At 41.6% G+C, this 21,421-nt stretch overlaps 1 protein-coding gene and 1 non-coding gene across 2 annotated transcripts in view; both read left to right on the top strand.

Moving 5' to 3' along the window:
- Positions 1 to 21,421, top strand: part of LOC124790100 (DIS3-like exonuclease 2) — a 227,914-nt gene that overhangs the window by 92,384 nt on the left and 114,109 nt on the right. The gene's annotated exons all lie outside the window — the stretch shown is intronic.
- Positions 11,479 to 11,553, top strand: Trnai-uau. The gene has a single exon. It is a non-coding gene; the product is annotated as a tRNA-Ile (tRNA).

Below are 21,421 nucleotides of genomic sequence, written 5' to 3' on the forward strand. Positions count from 1 at the left end.
GTTTAAACAAAGTAACAACTATCACATTATGTTGTGACAGCAGCTGCTTATCTCACAATTCTATATTTGGTTAATTTGGCAATAAATATCAATTATATCAATAGATACATATAAATGCCATGAACAGCGCAGCAATGAGCTGTCACTCTGTGAGTGTACTTGGGTGATCAGCTGACCACTCAGCTTTTTGGAAATCATATTATTCAATTATTTATTTACTATCATTTCTAAATCATTTCAGAGTAAAATCTTGAAATAATTCTGGTTAGTGACATTTGACAAAATGGTATTTCCCCACAGGGCTCGCCGCTTTTTGTTAGGTTCGTGCTTCGCTACCATTTTACAGGCTTTACAGCATCATTTTCCTTCCGTGCTACATGTCTATCCTCTTTTTATTCTTTTTCCCCTCCCTTGGGGAATGTGTCTGGGATGTTTTTGGAAATATGTTCTGCATTTTCAGTAGACGATATCAGAATGGTCTCTCCACTGTTTTTCGTTTCTTTTTTCGTTCCCCTTCTCCTATCCTTCCTCTGCTTTGGCATTTGAGATTCCCCTTTTTCTTATTCTTCCCTGTGTGCTCCTGAAGACCAGCCCATGCATCTGTAACAGGTGACTGGGTAATGCATAATTCCCAGCCCCGGGCTATGCATAATTCCCAGCCCCGGGTCGACAGGTAGGGCTCGCGCATACCCGCTGGTACAGGACAGGCCTAGTGAAGGATGATTGCCTGAGCTTGTACCTTCCCAAATTGCTGATTGGTTCCTCTGTCAGGTGTTTGGGAGGTGTGACCTGAGGTGTGAAAAATCACTTAAGGTGGGTGCGCCCCCCTCTGAGGGAGTCCCTCAGTTGGAAGGAGCATGCCATCAGAGATGCTGGCAATCATGGCGAATTTTTTTCTTGCAACGAGCTTATCATCGTCATCACAGTCAGTGTCTGCTAAAAGGAAATGGAATGAGGCTAATGATTCAAAGACCCTCTCAGCTACACCACAGTTTCTCATGGTTTCAAGTGTTGGAAACGGTCATTCTTTTGCTACAGCAAATCCGTTTATTATTCAGAAGGTGTTGATGCAATTGCTGGCCCTGTAAAATCCTGCTCATGTTTACGCAGTGGCACTTCGTATTTGGAGACTACACTACTGGCCATTAAAATTGGTACACCATGAAGATGACTTGCTACAGACGCGAAATTTAACCGACAGAAAGAAGATGCTGTGATATGTAAATGATTAGCTTTTCAGAGCATTCACACAAGGTTGGCGCTGGTGGCGACACTTACAACGTGCTGACATGAGAAAAGTTTCCAACCGATTTCTCATACACAAACAGCAGTTAACTGGTGTTGCCTGGTGAAACGTTGTTGTGATGCCTCGTGTAAGGAGGAGAAATGCGTACCATCACATTTCCGACTTTGATAAAGGTCAGATTGTTGCCTATTGCAATTGCGGTTTATCATATAGTGACATTGCTGCTCGCGTTGGTTGAGATCCAATGACTGTTAGCAGAATATGGAATCAGTGGGTTCAGGAGGGTAATACTGAACGCTATGCTGGATGCCAACAGCCTCGTATCACTAGCAGTCGAGATGATAGGCATCTTATCCGCATGGTTGTAACGGATCGTGCAGCCACGTCTTGATCCCCGAGTAGTCAACAGATGGGGATGTTTGCAAGACAACAACCATCTGCACCAACAGTTCAACGATGTTCCCAGCACCATGGCTGTGGTTACCCTTGATGCTGCATCACAGACAGGAGCGCCTGCAATGGTGTACTCAGTAACGAACCTGGGTCCACGAATGGCAAAATGTCATTTTATCGGATGAATCCAGGTTCTGTTTACAGCATCATGATGGTCGCATCCGTGTTTGGTGACATCGTGGTGAATGCACATTGGAAGCGTGTATTCGTCATCGCCATACTGGTGTATCACCCGGCGTGATGGTATGGGGTGCCATTGGTTACACTTCTCGGTCACCTCTTGTTTGCATTGACGGCACTTCGAACAGTGGACGTTACATTTCAGGTGTGTTGCGACCTGTGGCTCTACCCTTCATTCGATTCCTGCGAAACCCTACATTTCAGCAGGATAATGCACGACTACATGTTGCAGGTCCTGTACGGGCATTTCTGGATACAGAAAAGGTTCGATTGCTGCCCTGGCCAGCACATTCTCCATATCTCTCACCAATTGAAAATGTCTTGTCAATGGTGGCCGAGCAACTGGCTAGTCACAATACGCCAGTCACTACTCTTGATGAACTGTGGTATCGTGTTGAAGCTGTATGGGCAGCTGTACCTGTACACGCCATCCGAGCTCTGTTTGACTCAATGCCCAGGGGTATCAAGGCCGTTATTACGGCCAGAGGTGGTTGTTCTGGGTACTGATTTCTCAGGATCTATGCACCCAAATTGCGTGAAAATGTAATCACATGTCAGTTCTAGTATAATATATTTGTCCAATGAATACCCGTTTATCATCTGCATTTGTTCTGGGTGTAGCAAATTTTAATGTCCAGTAGTGTACTTCTGATTCTCAAGTGCAGGAGCTGCTTGCTGCTTCACTCATCCATGGATACACTGTTTGTGTTGAGTCTCATTGAATGCTGAATTATTCTCATGGTGTTGTTTACACAAGGCTGCTCGATGGTCTGACTGAAGCAGAAACCCAAACTTACCTCTCTGATCAGTGTGTCATTGCAGTTCATTGAGTGATGAAAAAGATAGATGCATCCTTAGTGCCCACATTCACTCTTTTTCTCACTTTTGATAGAGTGGCGCGTCTGTCAAAGACCAAAGCATGCTATGAAGTTATCACAGTCCGACCATACATTCTGAACCTGATGCATTGCTTCCAGGGCGTCATTACAGCCACACTCAAATTCCCTGTTGATTCTTGGCCAAATGGTTAACCTGTGGTAGGGATGCTCACGAGGGCAATTGTCCGCCCCCTTTCTCCTGTTGTGTCAATTGCAGTGGCAACCATGCTGTGTCCTCCTTAGATTGTCCCATGTATCTCAATGAGTGGGCCATCCAGGAGGTCTGGTGGAGGAAACAGTGCCTTACCAAGTCTCTCACAAGTTGTTGGCTAGTCGGAATCCCTGCGTTCTACCATCTGGCACTTATAGTATTGTTCTTGCTAGACGAAGGATATGGCCACGCAGACATGTGACCTCAAACTCAGCACCACATTTGTAAAATCACCCAGTGTCATGGAACTTTCGCTTCACAGGGCAAAGTCACCTGCTGCACAAGCAGCAGGCTGCAGAGGATAGAAGGAATACTCCCATGAAGACTTCTTATGTCCCTCCAGCTAGCAAACATCTGTCTTCCTATGCCAATCAGAATGGCTCCAAGAAATCAAACAAGGGCACACAGTCTTCTCCTTCACCGACTTGGAGATCCTCTTCAACAGTATTGTCTTGTGATACCCTCGCATGGCCGACCTCCATGTCACTGGTGCACACTGCCAACCATTCTTCTGTCCTGGACTCCGCAGACTGACATAAGGAAAATATTGATGCCTCTATAGATCTGTTGAAGCCGGATCCTCCAGCCTTTGCACCCTGTAGCAGTGAGTCTTCGAATGCTGGCACTCGGCAGCTGCCATGGTGACACCCCTTCATTTTTTCCCTCCTCCCCTATTCTTGTCAACTTAACCTAATCTACCATAACATGGGAGCACTCACATTTCTTTCAGAGTCCCCACACACACACTTATTCCCATTTGAAACTCTCCTTCTGCACTGCCCAGCTTACGCATCGTCTCGAGTGGTCCATTCTCTCTGACACGTACTCGAGCAACCATTCACTGTGCGCTATCTGTTTGCTGACTCCTACCCCACCTATGTGCACACCCACACGCACCTTTCTAAGGCCGACTAGAGGCTTCGCTCCTCCCTGGCGACCTTCGATGGACCACATTTCCCCAGTTGTGATGATCATGTAGAATATTTTGTCATCCTTACCGCTGCAGAACATTCCATTCCTCACACTTCCTCTTTACCAAGCCATGTCCCAGTCCCTAGGTGGACTGAGGTGTGTCGCAACTCAATTTGTGTGCGGAGACATTCTCTCTGCATTTTTAACCATCATCCTGTGAAGGCAAACAGTTGTGTGCTCAGTGTTGTCATGTTCTTCGAGGTGGTAAAAAAGCTAGCTGGATTTCCTTTACTGGTTCCTTTAACAGTTCCACTCCCTCTTTCATTGTGTCTCTGGGACCGAGGTCGATTCTCCAACGTCTGGCCTGTCAGTAGCAGATGATGTCATAGTGGACCCTGTTGCTATCCCCAACACCTTGAGCCACTATTTTGCAAAGATTTCGAACTCCACTCACAGTTACCCTGCCTTCCTCCATCGGAAATGAGTGGAGGTGGCTGGGGCTGTACTCTTCTCTTCTCAGAATCGTGAGTGCTACAATCCTGCCTTTACTATGAGGGAGCTAGATCATGCTCTCACTTCATCCCGATCCTCTACCCCAGGGCCGAATAATGTTCACATTCAGATGGCGCACAACCTTTCTGTTGTGGGCAAGCACTTTCTCCTTCATACGTACAATCACATCTGAGCAGGAGGCACATTTCCCAGATGCTGGGGTGAAGCCACTGCCATACCATACCTAAGCCCAGTAAAGACAAACACTTCCCTTGTTGTTGTTGCCCCATTTCTCTCACAAGCTGGGTTTGCAAGGTGATGGAACATATGATTCATGCCCAACTGGTATGATGGCTCAAGTCTTGCAATTTACTAACCACTGCACAGTGCAGATTTCGAGCACGCTATTCTACAATTGATCCTCTCATAGCAAGGTCAACTCATGTCTTGAATGGTCTTACATGAAAATACCAGAGTGTGTCATGTTTTTCACTTTGGAGAAAGAGTATGATACCTGCTGGAGGACTGGTATCTTCCGTACTCTCTACACATGGGGCTTCCATGGCTGCGTGCCCCATTTCCTTCAGGAATTCTTAAAAGTCTAAATTTTCAAGATGCATGTGGGTTCTGCCTTGTCAGACATCTTTATTCAGGAAAATGGTGTACCTTAGGGTTCCGTCCTGAGTGATGTCCTCTTTGTTGTCATCATTTTCCCTATAATGGCCTGTCTCCTGCTAGGCATCTCCGACTCCCTTTTTGTTGACAATTTTGCTATCTGTTGCAGTTCTCTGTGTACTTGTTGCCTTGATTGGCATCTTTAGTGATATCTCAATCGTCTTTATTCATGGAGCATAAACAATGGCTTTTGGTTTTCCACTGACAAAACCGTGTGTATCAATTTCTGGTGATGGAATTGGTTTCTTCCACCGTCTTCACATCTTGCACCTGTTGCTCTTCCTTTCGTTGAAACTACGAAATTCCTGGGCTCATGCTCAATAGGAAACTTCCTTGGTCCTCCCATGTGTCTTACCTGGCCGCCTGCTGTACGTGGTCCCTAAATGTCCTCAGGGATTGGGCCACCCTCCTCCATTTGTACTGGTCCCTTGTCCGTTCGAAACTAGACTATGGGAGTTTTGTTTATGCATCTGCATGTCCGACCCTCTTACACTGTCTCACTGCTATCTACCATTGTGGCATCCTTTGGCCATTGGTGCCGTTTACACTAGCCCGGTTGAGAGTCTGTATGCAGAAGCTGCCAAACTACCACTTTCATACCGCTGTGACTTTCTCCTCAGCAGATACGCATGCTATTTGCCTGCCATGCCTTGCCACCCACCTACGCCTTCTCTTTCGATGACACCTTTGATCGCTAATATGGGGCCCATTACTCTCCCTGTTACCTCCTGGAGTTTGCTTTTAGCTCCTGCTCCGGCAGTTTAACTTCACACTACCTGCCACTTTCCTGATGGGCTTCGTGAGATGGCCCATGTTCACCTTGGCCTTCATTCAGTTCCTAAGGACACTACTCCAGCCTCACTCTATCACCGTAAGTTTCGCAACCTTCGCACGGAACTTCATGACATTAGCTTTGTGTACACTGATGGTTCTCGGACTGACTTTCATGTTGCATGCATATTCGTCATTCGCACCAACGATTTTTTATCGGTTTCCAGAACACTGTGCAGTATTTACAGCAGAGCCCATTGCCCTGTGTCAGGCCACACAGTACATTCGGCAACCCAGGCTTTTCAATTGTGTCATCTGCCCTGACTCTCTGTGTCCTTCAGAGCTTTTGTGTGTTGTACACTGCCCATCCTTTAGTGCAACACGTCCAGGAAAGCTGTCACTTGCTCACTCTCGGTGGAGCTATTGTGATGTTTGTGTGGGTTCCGGGTCACATTGGTCTGGTGGGAAATGAGGTCACTGACACTGCTGCAGTCCTCGTACCTTGGCCCACTGGTTCTTTCATTCTCTTCAATGATATCTGTGTTGCCGTCTGTCAGCAGGTGGTGTCACTTCAGCATCACCATTGATGCTTCCTTCATGGGAGCAAGCTCTGGGTTATTAAGCTTCTCCCAGCAACTTGGACGACCTCCTCTCGGCCCTCTCGCCATGAGATCATTCTGGCTGAGTTGCTTATTGGGCACTGTCTCTTTAGCCATCGCCATTTGTTAAGCGGTGCTTCCCCATCACTTTATGCTCATTGCCCTCAACCATTGACAGTTCGCTACTTCCTGGTGGAATGTCCTTTTTTTAACCACTTACCTTCTATTTACATTTGCCGTCTGAGTTATCGGCCATTTTAGCGAACAACGCACAGGCTGTTGACCATGTTTTACTTTTTATTTGCCATAGCGATGTAGTGAAGGACATTCAGTCTTTAGTTCAGGACCTCCATTTCTGAATGGCATATTTTATGGATCTTTCTTCAAGTCCCTGTTTTTACCAGTTGTTCCTTCCATCAATTGGGCTTAACATTTAGTAATTTTTAACTCCTTTTGTCTTTGTGTTCTATGGTTCTGACATGGGCACATATGATCCTAGTTGTTTTTGCACCCTAAAATAAAACAAAATAACAATAAAATGCTGCTGGCATAATGTGCAGCAACCAGCTGTCTTTATGTAATCATCAGGTCAGCCTTCAGGCTGTGCGCTGTTTGTCATACGGAAAAGTGGAAACAGAAATTTGTCATAATTGTATGTGTGACCATGGAACTATAACAGCCATGCACACTGCAACATATTTCAGGCTACAGGTAAATGTTGATAAATGCATTATATTTTGTCACTATCTGATCATCTTGCCATTGTAAACATAATTTTTGTTTGCATTATCATCTTCTCACTGCGGACAGTAAGGTGAAGTTATGCATACTTGGTTAGCATTAAAACTAATATAATTCTTTACATTAGATTCATACAAAAGTCAGGAGCATTGCAGTGATGAGATGCTATTTTGTATGTGATGGTATCATGTTATAAGGTCATCAACAGACCACATTACATTGTGAATATGACAAACCCTTGACCACAGATGATGCACATGAATACAGGGCAGGAAACTAGTGACACCTTTTGAATTGATGTGAGCTTGCTTGTAATACACGCAGCCAGCAATGTTTTATCTGTAAATGTTTCGCACTGTAAGATGATATCCACTATTTTGTTGTTAGACTGTGTTATGTTATCCGAGCATGTCGGTGAGGTTTTACTTAGATAAGCACTTCAGTGCAGTATTTTAAAATCAAAAAATGTTAATTGTACTGTTAAGAAGTGTTAAAGCCATCTCCTGTTAATATTACTTCATGATATATTTTCCTAATACTGTAATGTTTTGTAGGTCTGGTTTGAAAATGAACGGCTACATTTAAAACTAATCACCAGTATAAAATATACGTAATCATGACAGAATTTTAAATAATGAATTGTCAAATCTAATTTTCTGGTCCTTTCCCAACAAAATGTTGAAAGTACATATGTATGATTAAGCATAATGATGTGGAACAAGTTAGCTTACATTCACATTATACATCAATACGTAAATATGGCTACATGGAGACCATTTACAACACTCTTTTATTTTAACTCTTTTTTTTTTAAATTCTTTATTTATTTAAAGAACTACAAATGTGAGTTCATAATTTTTACCCACAATCTTGTACACCTTACAGAAATAGAAATTCTTCTACAGAATAGAAGAAGTTGTCGAAGATAAACTTTTTCGGTTTGTTTTCAAATTTAATTTTCTGTCAGACATTTCATATCATTGGGTAGGTGATCAATTTTGGTGAGAACACAGGGGAACACTTTTTGTGCTGAAGATAACTGTAATGTGGAATAATTTCTGGATTTGTAACTATGTACGTCACTGTTGTTTTAAAACTGCTGTGGGTTATTTACAACAATCTTCCTAAAATCATAAAATTCATCCAATAAAGTAAAATTGACCATTTGCCTCCCATACTATCATCTTTATATGCTCGTTCCATTTCATATCGTTTTGCAATGTTATGCCCAATATTTAATCGAAGTGACTGTGTCAAACAGCACACTACTAATGCTGTATTCGAACATAATGAGGTTGTTTTTTCCTACTACTCCACATTAACTTATTTTTCTACATTTAGAGCAAGCTACCATTTGTCACACCAACTAGAATTTTGTTTGAGTTATCTTGTATCCTCCTTTTGTCACTGAATGATGACACCGTCCCATACAACACAGCATCGTCAGCAAACAGTCACAGATTGCCGCTTACCCTGTCCATCATTCAGTTCATAAATTCAGACTTCTATGTGCTGATCACTACAAAACCTACTTCTTTTTGAACTCGTGTTTTGTCTTAATATGTGTAACAACTCCTCCTCTTCATGTATTAGTCCTACATGAATAACTTGCTAGAGAGCAATGTTACATATTTAACTTTTGTTTTCAATTAAATTTTTGTAATTTTACTTTAGCTCGCTACTGCAGAGTAATATTGCAGCAGTAAAACATAAATGAGAGAACAACACAAAAATAAAACTTTAATTGCAAGGAAAATGTGTCATTTGCAACAACAAAATGTGGTGCGCACACACACAAGCATCTGCCAACAGCAAAATGTATCAAAGACTCCAGGATGAAGACTTTGCAATATTTCATAACAACAGACAGCTTTCAATGAGTGTGATGTCACAACTGTTTACATTTCTAACAGGTTGCAGGAAAATATTGCAAATGGCAGTCTGAGAAGCATTACATTCAAAGATGTTTCCTTTTACTCAAGATTAATTATGTTACATGTGAGAATGTGCGATGAATTTCTTCAATCATGGAGCATTTGACTCTCATTCAAACTTAACACTATGAGGATCAGCCACTTACAAAAATTTTGGGCCGAAGAGTAGCCATTTAGGCCATTATTTCAAATTTTACTGACATGTTTGTGCATGATATATCTCAAAGGGTAACACATGCTAAAAAAAGACAAAGCTTCAAGGTTAGTTTTTCACATTTATTTTAGTTCTTTCATAGATTAAAAATTGTGCTATAATGATGGCAAAAAGTGTAATTATCCTTCAAAAAAAGTTTGAGTTGAGTTGTTCAGCAATTTCACGTGTTATCGGTTTTTTGTAAGAAAGCATCAAAGTGCAAAGTGCCAGATAAGCCATAAAATGTTCAGTGCACAGCACTGAAATTCATAATTGTGCTTGTCAGAAACATTCAGCTGCTGCAATTTAAGCTGTATTTATACTTTCATAATATGAAACTATGCAGTGTACATGTTGCCACACATTAAAGATCTGTATACGTATATGGATATGGTGTCTCTTCTTTCGAATATGTCCAAAAGAACAGACGCCATTGATGACCTGCATCCTTCTAGAACGAAATTAGAGTTAGATTAATACCTTCAGCTGTTGACAGGCGTTGATATACACTGCTGGCCACCGTAAATGCAACACCAAGAAAGACAAGAGGTAGCACAACAAGATTTATTTTGTAGATAACATGTTGACCAAGTATCAAATGATTACGTTTACAGACGTCTGTGACATATGGTTCCTGCCAGAATCAGTAGCCAGAGTAGCCGCCATTGTTGGAGATCACCGCTGCCACACTTCTCGGCATTGAGTCAAAGAGACGTTGGATGTGTTCCTGGGGTACAGCAGCCCAAGCAGCTTCCACACGTTGGCAAAGATCATCTGGTGTGGCAGCTGGGGATGTAATCTGGGTCACTCGTTGAGCAACCATGGACCACATGTTTTCTATCGGCGAAAGATCCGGAGAGCGAGCCGGCCAGGGAAGCAATTCAATCTGGTTATTGACGAAGAACCTGTGGACAATGCGTGCCACGTGTGGTCGCACATTATCCTGTTGAAATATGGCTGTGGCCGAGCCCTGAAGGTAAGGAAGGACAACTGGCTCCAGCACCTCGGATATGTAGCGCCGGCTATTTAAAGTACCGGCAATGCGTACTAGAGGCGTGCGAGAGTAATATCCAATACCGCCCCATACCATAATACCCGGTGCAAGACCAGTGTGGCAGTGCATAATGCAGCTGTCCAGCATCCTCTCTCCACGGTGTCTCCACACTCGAATCCGACTATCGTGGTGCTGCAGACAGAAGTGTGCCTCGTCAGTAAAGACAATGTCATTCCATTCTGCCGTCCACATCCGTCTGTCATCACACCATTGGCGACGGAGATGTCTGTGGTTCTGCGTCAATGGTAGATGAAGCAATGGATGTCTTGCGGACAGACCACTCTGCTGTAAACGGCGTCGAATGGTACGTACAGACACTGGATGATGCGTTATAGACGCAATGTGCTGTGCTATGGTTCAGGATGTCACTGAGCGATCCGTCACTGCCATGCGCACAATTTGCCTATCAGCACGTGCAGTGGTGCACCGAGGTGAATGCGATCGACCACGTCGGTCCATCGTACCCTCCTGCATCCAACGGTCACATATCCGCATTACAGTTGTTTGGTTTCATCCAACATGACTAGCGATTTCTCTGTATGATAATCCACAATCTCGGTAAGCCACTATCCTTCCTCTGTCGAACTCGGGTACTTGATCAAAAGATGTTTGCTGTTGTCTACGAGGCATAACTGATCGTCTTGTGAAACAACCACAAGGTAAACACACGTGCCGAACGTACACTCGTCGAAATCGCCAAGCCTTAAATGGCGCTATGAGGTGGCGCCACAGGTGCGCGTGATGTGCGTCTGTGCTGAAATTCTAATCAGTTGCATATCTCATCGCTGCAAACCCATGGTGTAAATTTCACTTGATTCGGATGCTTCCTTCAGGGTGTTGCATTTACGGTGGCCAGCAGTGTATGTTAATGGGGACAGGTGAAACTGTGTGCCCCGACCGGTACTCAAACCTGGGATCTCCTGCTTACATTGCAGACACTCTATCTATGACCTCCTTCTTCTGTGCAGATGCACACATATTCCCCGAACCCTTATGGGACTTGGTAAGAATGTCTTCCACGAGTTATGAGTGTGTTGGAGTAGGAAACTACGAATGTAGTGTGTGGACATACAAGGTGGGAACGTGGGTCTTGCGGGAGGCGTGCGTGAGATAGTCCCTGCAGTCACCCTATCCACTGTGCCCTCGGTGGCTCAGATGGATAGAGCGTCTGCCATATAAGCAGGAGATCCTGGGTTCGAGTCCCGGTCGGGGCACGCATTTTCACCTGTCTCCATTGATGTATATCAACGCCTGGCATCAGCTGAAGATATAAATATAATTCTAATTTCATTAAAGATCTTTCCGAAATGCATTGTTTGTTATTGAGTTTCATTTCCTAAAGTGCCGGGAAACTCTACCTCGGTGTATAAAACCTCAACCATTCAAAGGATTGATAAGTTTTACAGCTCTGAGGAAAAGTGTATTGTCATGTAGTATAGAAAAAGTACTTTCACTTGGGGTATGGTGTATTTTACCCAGGAAAAAGTGTGTTTTTAATTGGTAAATCTGGGATCTTTTTTTTTCCGTGACCATGTATACATCCTGTTAATGTAGCCCTAGAAACAGAAATAACATTGTAGACACATTACCAATGTGTTTAGAGTTTAGATGTTGTTGTCCTTATTCATTGAATAGTAAAGTCCACCATCAATCAGTAATCTTAGGCACATTTACACCAGCATGGACTTATTTGTAGAGCAATGAGTGCTGTTAATAAGACCATTATACTTTCTTGTCCAGCCCAGCTACATATGTTTGTGAAGTATGACAATCTATTGTTAAAGTTTCAACAGTTCCCAATTACAGTAAACAGTTCTTGTCTGGCACACATATACAATCAATAGTTTTTTCATATTAACAATTTTTCATACGTTTCTTACTTGACAAATTGAAGTACAGTGATCAGTAAATGCTATATCATGGAGGTATCAGAATTTTTTTATATAATTTTTTGTCTTTCATTACACACATACTATTAAAATTTCAGTGAGACCATTTCATATATTCAGGAATTCAACAAAGAATTTCATTTCTCCATTTTCAGTCAGTTTGACTAACTATATAACAGACACTTTTCCTCTTTCAGTTTTGTAAATTTCTGTGATGTTCAAACCTCCTGTCTTGTTTCTTAACATTTTTTCTCTCTTATTTGCAATATAATTCTATCGATTACCCATTAATTCCCCTTCTTTCATATGAGATACAGGCCTCATACTGTCACATGTGCAAGAATTTGCTGATTATATACTTTCATTTCAGGCACATTGGAAATTTAGTTCTGCAAACAGCTTCCAATTTTCAAGTGAATTCTATGATATTTTTATTTATTTTAAGATCAGTTTGCACCTTATTTGTGGCTGCCCTTGATACACAAACTCACCATCTGATTCGTCATTGTTAACATCGGTCTTTAGTTCGGCTTACTGATTATATGTTACTTTAACATAATAGCAGCCATTTTCAGTCCTCTCATTTATTTTTGGTTTATTGGTTTCTCCCATTCTTTACTGAAGCCACCTGCCAGTCAAGGCAATATTACAGTTTCTTCCTGTTCCCATTGTGTATTGTATGGAGACCAGAGTGAGTCCACACATGCACATGGGATTTCCAGGAAGTACTAATAAGTAACGATTTTTTGTAGAAGAAGAAAATGACGTCATTCATAATGCCCTCATGGGCACAATTTCGTGAAGTCTAAACACACGCAAATTGTAATCTTCTTGATTTTGTTTTATAAAGGAAATTGTGAGGCTTTAAGGTTATTGGTTTGCTGGTTGTGATTGACAACACTGAATTTATTGTACATTTGGTTGGATGTCTATCACTGATAACAATTACTAGGCACTATCAGAAAAACAAAATTCAACTGGTGTATACAGTCCCAGGAGCAGTGTGTCCAATTGAGGCCTAGGCCAGTGGATGCAGTGTCTTTGGCTGCGACAGTTTTCAGCTTGTTGTGGTATTGCTGTAATGTTCCTCATTGGTTGGTGCTGCAATTGGAACTGGCTGTTCTGTGGTTGGGTGGCTGCTGAAGTACAGGTTTGGTGGATTGATCCTTGCTCGATGTTCCTTCAGACACAAGATCGATGGAGGCAAGTAGTCCTGGTCTTTTAGCGATACCTGCAGAGACTGAGGTGGTGAAGTTGGCACCGCACTTTTCTGTGGTGTAAGGCAGAATCTAACTTCACAACAGACTGATGTTTTGGATGGCTGCTGTGTTGGTGTACAATCTAGCCTGTATTATGAAGCTGCTGTGGCACATAGGTTATGGCAACCTGCCAGTTGCATTATTGTGGATAGACGAAGTTGTAGGATACAGCTTAGGGAAGAACCATCTCTACATCCTGTAGTCATGGTGCATTGGTTGTGTCCTCGGGTGGTGGTGGCCTGGTTTCTTTGATGTTGATGTCCATTGTGATGAGAGCCTTCATCGTGACCATGTCACTGTCCTGAGGGTTGAGCTCATGCTGTCAATAGGGTTTTCACTGTGGAAGTTGCTTATATTAAGTTAGTGGGTGGTCCACCTCAGGTATTAGATGCAGGTGCCTCTGGAAAAGAAAATGTGGCAGATTCATCAGTGGCTGAGACCCTACAAGGATGGAGCTGTTTAATGTGTTTTCGGGACACAGTCTTGTTTTGTAGATGGATGTATTGTATGGTTCAGCCCAGAAGGCATACGAGCCACACTGGGACCCACTGCAATATTTAACCCTGCTGAAAACTGTCATCCAAACATGCACATCGAACCAAAAATGATAACACCAGTCTATTAGCAATGGAGCTCTTTGGGCAACTGACTTTACTATTGACAGTTTGGTTCACCGAGCGTGGCCATGAAGCATCTCACTAGGCTGCTTCCCTCTTGAAGTGTAGTCTGAGCTTTGCTATTTGTCTTTTAAAAGTGCCCACAAACTGTTCAGTCATACCATTAGCTGCAGGGTTTAAGGGATTTGTCCACACAAGTTGAATAGCGTTTTGTTTCATAAAACTTTGAAATTGGGAACCATTGTTCATAACAATCGTTAACGGTAAATCCTCTAAGGAGAAGATTCTGGCCAGAGCATGAATAGTTTTTGCCACGATTGTAGACTACTTGCTTGAGACATGTGGAAATTTGATAATGTATCTATGAAGACGAATCATTGTGTACCCATGAATGGGCATGCTGAGTTCAGATGAATTTGTGACAATGGCCGCACATGGAGGGGCCACTGGAAGCCCTTCCTAACTGGAGCTGCCTGGTATTGTTAGTAAAGACAGCCTATACATGCTGTCGGGCCATCCATATTCTCAGGATGGTGCCCCTCATAGCCTTGATGGAGTAGGTTCACATGCCTTTGCAGGACTTCAGGAATGATAATATTTGCTTTGCTATTTTCCCCCTGTAGGGCAACAACACCTTTAAAAATGGAGAGCTCATGGGAGAGGTGCTAGTATGTTATAACATCCTGATTGCTAATTAACTTTGTGTCAGCTGGCTATCTGTGCGTGATGTAATGCACCACATCGCATGGGACGAGGAACCAAGAATTAACTTGGTAATGGATTTAGCATGAATGAAAAACTGGGAGACTGCTTCAGTGGATTACAAGCACCTTTGGTGCCATGTCTTGTCCTGCCAGAAAGTGGGAGAATACATCCACATTTGCACGGTAATGGCCTATACGTACACATCGACAAAAACATGGTCTGTATTTGCAGGCACCATACCTTTTTCTGTGGAATGCTGGCTCCCATACAAAAAGGAAAAGTGGTTTACGGTTGGTCAAGACAATGAAGTATTGGCCGCATACACAATCATGGAATTTTTTGGGTGGAAAAATGATTGTCGAGGCCTCTTTATCTGGCTGTAGTTGCTTAGGGCCATTGTTTTACAGTTTTTGAAGAAAAGACTATAGTGCATTGCGTGCTGTTTACCTTGTAAATATAATTGCTCCAAACCTATAATCTGATGCATGTGCAGCCATTATTAGCAGTTTCTGAGTGTCACAAACTAGCCTGCTTGAGATCTTGGAAGGATTTTTAGCACTTGGAAGGCATATTGGCATATGGATGATTTTGTGCAATATGGGTGCTGATATGACAGTAATGTTCATTGTTTCTGCAATATTAGTCACTGTAATATGCTTGTTTTCCTGTCTCTTTGACTGCACAGACATGATTGCAAAATGTGCCCTAAGTTTCTGATACTAGTCCAGTTATCTGAGAACTGACTTTCGTTGTTTGGCATCTGTGGGCCTTTCAATTTTTGTATGGTCTTCACCTGCTGGAAGTGTTTATTGGATCCCTGTGCACTAAAAATGTGTCTGAGGTATTCTTCCTGATGGACAAAAGCCATGCATTTCTCTTTGTTGCTCTTGATGTTGGTCTTTTCCAAAACTTGAAACAGAAGATACCGTCGTAGTGCAAGACAGACAATATATAAAACAATTGAAGATGTTGAAATGACAACATCTGCCGCCGACAAGAAAAAGAATACTATCAAATCTGTCGCTGCACATTCGCTATTGGATGGACCCGCAGTCTTCTGTGGTTGCAGACTGAACTTCAGCATCGACATCAATGATTCTTTTACCCATGGGAACGGATGGTTAACAGTCGCTATTGTACGTGGAGGTACAGGCATACCCAATGTATCCGGACTGGAAAGCTTCGTCGATCGTGACATCATTGCCTATCGAACATATCATGTGACAGAAAATGCAAATAAAGACTTCGGCAAATCAACATATATGTCACCCTCACCCTTCTCCTTGTATACACGTAGTAGACGTAAGATATCTGTTAATGAAACTGTATTTGTATGGATCAAAGGTAAAGGTACTTGTGAATATGTTAAATTTGTGGGCGATTGTACAATGTATTTTCACAAATAAAGTGATCTGTAGCGTAGCTTAAAAACGGACAAGGGTACATCTAGAATCTGTCGACATAGAGTATGCAACTGACTTTACTATTGACAGTTTGGTTCACCGAGCGTGGCCATGAAGCATCTCACTAGGCTGCTTCCCTCTTGAAGTGTAGTCTGAGCTTTGCTATTTGTCTTTTAAAAGTGCCCACAAACTGTTCAGTCATACCATTAGCTGCAGGGTTTAAGGGATTTGTCCACACAAGTTGAATAGCGTTTTGTTTCATAAAACTTTGAAATTGGGAACCATTGTTCATAACAATCGTTAACGGTAAATCCTCTAAGGAGAAGATTCTGGCCAGAGCATGAATAGTTTTTGCCACGATTGTAGACTACTTGCTTGAGACATGTGGAAATTTGATAATGTATCTATGAAGACGAATCATTGTGTACCCATGAATGGGCATGCTGAGTTCAGATGAATTTGTGACAATGGCCGCACATGGAGGGGCCACTGGAAGCCCTTCCTAACTGGAGCTGCCTGGTATTGTTAGTAAAGACAGCCTATACATGCTGTCGGGCCATCCATATTCTCAGGATGGTGCCCCTCATAGCCTTGATGGAGTAGGTTCACATGCCTTTGCAGGACTTCAGGAATGATAATATTTGCTTTGCTATTTTCCCCCTGTAGGGCAACAACACCTTTAAAAATGGAGAGCTCATGGGAGAGGTGCTAGTATGTTATAACATCCTGATTGCTAATTAACTTTGTGTCAGCTGGCTATCTGTGCGTGATGTAATGCACCACATCGCATGGGACGAGGAACCAAGAATTAACTTGGTAATGGATTTAGCATGAATGAAAAACTGGGAGACTGCTTCAGTGGATTACAAGCACCTTTGGTGCCATGTCTTGTCCTGCCAGAAAGTGGGAGAATACATCCACATTTGCACGGTAATGGCCTATACGTACACATCGACAAAAACATGGTCTGTATTTGCAGGCACCATACCTTTTTCTGTGGAATGCTGGCTCCCATACAAAAAGGAAAAGTGGTTTACGGTTGGTCAAGACAATGAAGTATTGGCCACATACATAATCATAGAATGTTTTGGGTGGAAAAATGATTGTCGAGGCCTCTTTATCTGGCTGTAGTTGCTTAGGGCCATTGTTTTACAGTTTTTGAAGAAAAGACTATAGTGCATTGCGTGCTGTTTACCTTGTAAATATAATTGCTCCAAACCTATAATCTGATGCATGTGCAGCCATTATTAGCAGTTTCTGAGTGTCACAAACTAGCCTGCTTGAGATCTTGGAAGGATTTTTAGCACTTGGAAGGCATATTGGCATATGGATGATTTTGTGCAATATGGGTGCTGATATGACAGTAATGTTCATTGTTTCTGCAATATTAGTCACTGTAATATGCTTGTTTTCCTGTCTCTTTGACTGCACAGACATGATTGCAAAATGTGCCCTAAGTTTCTGATACTAGTCCAGTTATCTGAGAACTGACTTTCGTTGTTTGGCATCTGTGGGCCTTTCAATTTTTGTATGGTCTTCACCTGTTGGAAGTGTTTATTGGATCCCTGTGCACTAAAAATGTCTGAGGTATTCTTCCTGATGGACAAAAGCCATGCATTTCTCTCTGTTGCTCTTGATGTTGGTCTTTTCCAAAACTTGAAACAGTGTCTTCAGATTCACTGATAGATCGCTTGAATCCAAACATTTCTGGGACATTGTGTGTCAACTTTTTCAAGTAGCACTGGAAAATGGCAGATGCGCTGAAAATCCTAAATGACAAACGGTTGTACTGGAATACCAAGAACAGGGTATTAATCATCTACTGGTACCTGGAGGTATGCTTCTCAGAGGTCTGTTTCACCAAAAATGGTGCCACCCACCAGTTCAGACATGTCTTCAACGTTCGGGATAGGATGTATGTCAACAACTACGCATCCGATCTTTCAACGAATGGATGTGGCCCACATATTTTTGGCTACTGGCGTGAGGACACCTTTTTCCTGTGATCATTGGAGCTCTAGCCTTCATTTGTCCCATAAGACAATGAAACTTAGTTTGCTTTGCAAAATTTTGGGACCGCTGGTGGTTACAGTGCGATGACAGCCTCATAGTTGCAACCAGGTCATCTGTCCATTAAAAGTGAAGGTGTATTTTAAGGTGCAAATTAGGCAGATAAACTTCATGTCTCCCTGCGCACATCCATATACCTTTCTTTCATTTCTGATGTCAAGAATTTTGGAAGCCACCTCACACACTCTCTCTTGTACATCAGTATATGTTGAGCAATATGGGGTGGCCCACATATTTTTGGCTACTGGCGTGAGGACACCTTTTTCCTGTGATCATTGGAGCTCTAGCCTTCATTTGTCCCATAAGACAATGAAACTTAGTTTGCTTTGCAAAATTTTGGGACAGTAATGTTCATTGTTTCTGCAACATTACTCACTGTAATATGCTTGTTTTCTTGTCTCAACTTATCAGCTCTTGCAGTGTTATTCTCCTTGACTGCACAGACAGTGTGTCCCCGGTGTGGTGAAATGTCAACACTAGAGACACCCCGTTTGAACGTATCTACCCAATCATCATACACTTTTGTTGGACTCGGATGACTTTCACCATATTGCACTGCAATCTGACAGTGAATTTCAACCCTTTGGATAACAGAAATCTAATGACACTCCATTGTTCTACATAGGCACAAACCTGCAAGTGTGCCGCCATCTTTTTTCACTGATTTCCAGCATTCAATTTGTGAGGCAGGTGTGTCAGCCCCATCTAATCACAGTTTTAGGACACCACCAAAGGATAATAATGAAGCACTGACTTTCTTGAAGTTTTATGTTTCTTCTTTTTTTGTATAACTATCCAGTTTATTTATTGAATGGACTTTTTATTGTAAATTGGGTAAAGCTGCATGCTTGTCACGTATTTAGAAAGCTGATTGGAATGTTTTGGATCTCAGATAAGTAATTTTAGTGTGATGATGGAGGGAGTTGATTTGTATATATTCTGCAGTAGAACTTAATCCAGTTTCTTTCAAATAAGCTTCTTTGTTGAAGGTAACACCCAATACATTTTGAAACTACTTCCAGCGGAGTATTACGAAAGTTGGTTTGCGCTGTTTGCTGGCAGACAGAGCGTGTGAGATCTCATGGTTTGGTTTATTTACAATTGTAGAATTCTTTGTGAATTAATCGCTCAAGGTTCCATCATTCTTGATATTGTATTCAGTATTTTTGATGTCAGTGGTAACCAATTCATTAATACATAAATTGACTATGGAGGAACTTGCCAAAGCATATTAGTAACATCATATTTTATATACCAGTTTTAAGTTATTTAGATTATGATCCCTCATCTACAGCAGTCTTCAAAATTTTAACTGCTGTGAACTGGTGTAGTGGCAGGTGTAAATTATATTTTGCACCATAATTTTTCAAACATCAAAGTTAAGAACACATTTTTCTCATCTCTCATACTTTTTCTTAAACATGTTATGTATGTTGATTAAAAACACAGTTAATAATGAAAAATAATGACATTATGGACATAATTCCAGGTGAAGTGCATAGAGCTACTTTAGGTGTTAAGAATGGAAAGGCACCCGAGATGAAAGTATTCCCGTAGAAATGACTGAAGCTGGAGACAAAGTAATATAAAGAGGAACCTAAAAATTCAGTTCTAAAATGTATGTCAATGAAGACAGTTGCCAAAAACTCAGACAATTCTGTACTAATTCTACTCCACAAGAAAGGAAACTACAAGACATGAACTATAGATCATTCAGCCACTTTTTTTGTAATGTAAAAAATACTTGTTAAAATTACCACCAACCACATAGATAAAACATTGGATTTTAATCAGACAGAGGAACAACATGGTTTTAGAAACAGAATCTTTGCTTTCTTTCTATTTAATACGTTCTGAGATATCAAAACATTACTCTGGAATTTCTTTGTTTCTAATTTACACAGCAGTAGGGAGTTGTTCACACAATCAAGTAATCTTTGTGAGGCCTAAGAAGATTCTGGTGGTGTTCCAGAACTTATGCTTAGATTTTCTACAAATTTAATAGTTCTTGCATGTCCAGAGGCAAAACTAATTTATTGAGATATTGGTGTTGTGTTTATTTTATTTTACATGTGTAGTTCCATAGGACCAAATTGAGGAGAAAATCTCCAAGCTCATGGAATGTTTGAGTACATGGAATTACAACATAAAAGTAATAACAGATAAAATAAATTGTTTATGAACCCCCTCAGAAAAAGACAAGCCATAAATTTATGTAAACGCAGTCAGCAATAGAATACAGGAATCAGCTTAATTTTTCAAGGAACTCCTTGACAGAATAGAAGGAATGACCTATGAGGAAACTCTTCAGTTCTGATTTGAAAGCGCATGGATCACTGCTAAGATTTTTGATTTCTTGTCATAGCTTATTGAAAATGGATGCAGCAGTATACTGCACACATTTCTGCAGAAGAGTTAAGGAAGTCCGATCCAAATGCAGGTTTGATTTCTGCCAAGTATTAACTGAGTGAAAGCTGCTTATTTATGGGAATAAGCTAATATTGTTAACAAGAAATGAGAGTAAGGAATATATGTATTGAGAGGCCAATGTCAAAACACCCAGACTCATGAGCAGGGGTCGATAAGAGGTTTGTGAACTTACACCACTTATTGCCCGAACCGCCTGTCTCTGAGCCAAAAATATCCTTTTAGAATGGGAAGAGTTACCTCAAAATATAATACCATATGACATAAGCAAATGAACATAAGCAAAGGAGACTAATTTTTGTGTTGAACGATCACTCACTTCAGATACTGTTCGAATAGCAAAAGTGGGCTTTCCATGGCAGTTTACTATCTATCTAAACACCCAGAAATTTGAACTGTTCAGTTTATACTAATCATATGCCCATTCTGTGAAATTAAAATGTTGGCTATTGTTGTGTTAGAAACTGTAAAAACTGAGTCTTACTGTGATTTAGTGTTAGTTTATTTCCTACAAGCCATTAACGTACGTCTTGAACTGCACTATTTGAAACAGTTCCATTGTTGCACACAACAAGCTAGTGTTATCAGCAAACAGAAATATTTTAGAATCGCCTGTAATAATAGAGGGGATATCATTTATATAAGTAAGGAACAGGAGTGGTCCCAGCACTGATCCCTGGGGCACTCCTCCCCCCCTCTCCCCCCTTCCATT

The sequence above is a fragment of the Schistocerca piceifrons genome, chromosome 3 (genome assembly GCF_021461385.2).
Source record: "Schistocerca piceifrons isolate TAMUIC-IGC-003096 chromosome 3, iqSchPice1.1, whole genome shotgun sequence".
Classification (NCBI taxonomy): domain Eukaryota; kingdom Metazoa; phylum Arthropoda; class Insecta; order Orthoptera; family Acrididae; genus Schistocerca; species Schistocerca piceifrons.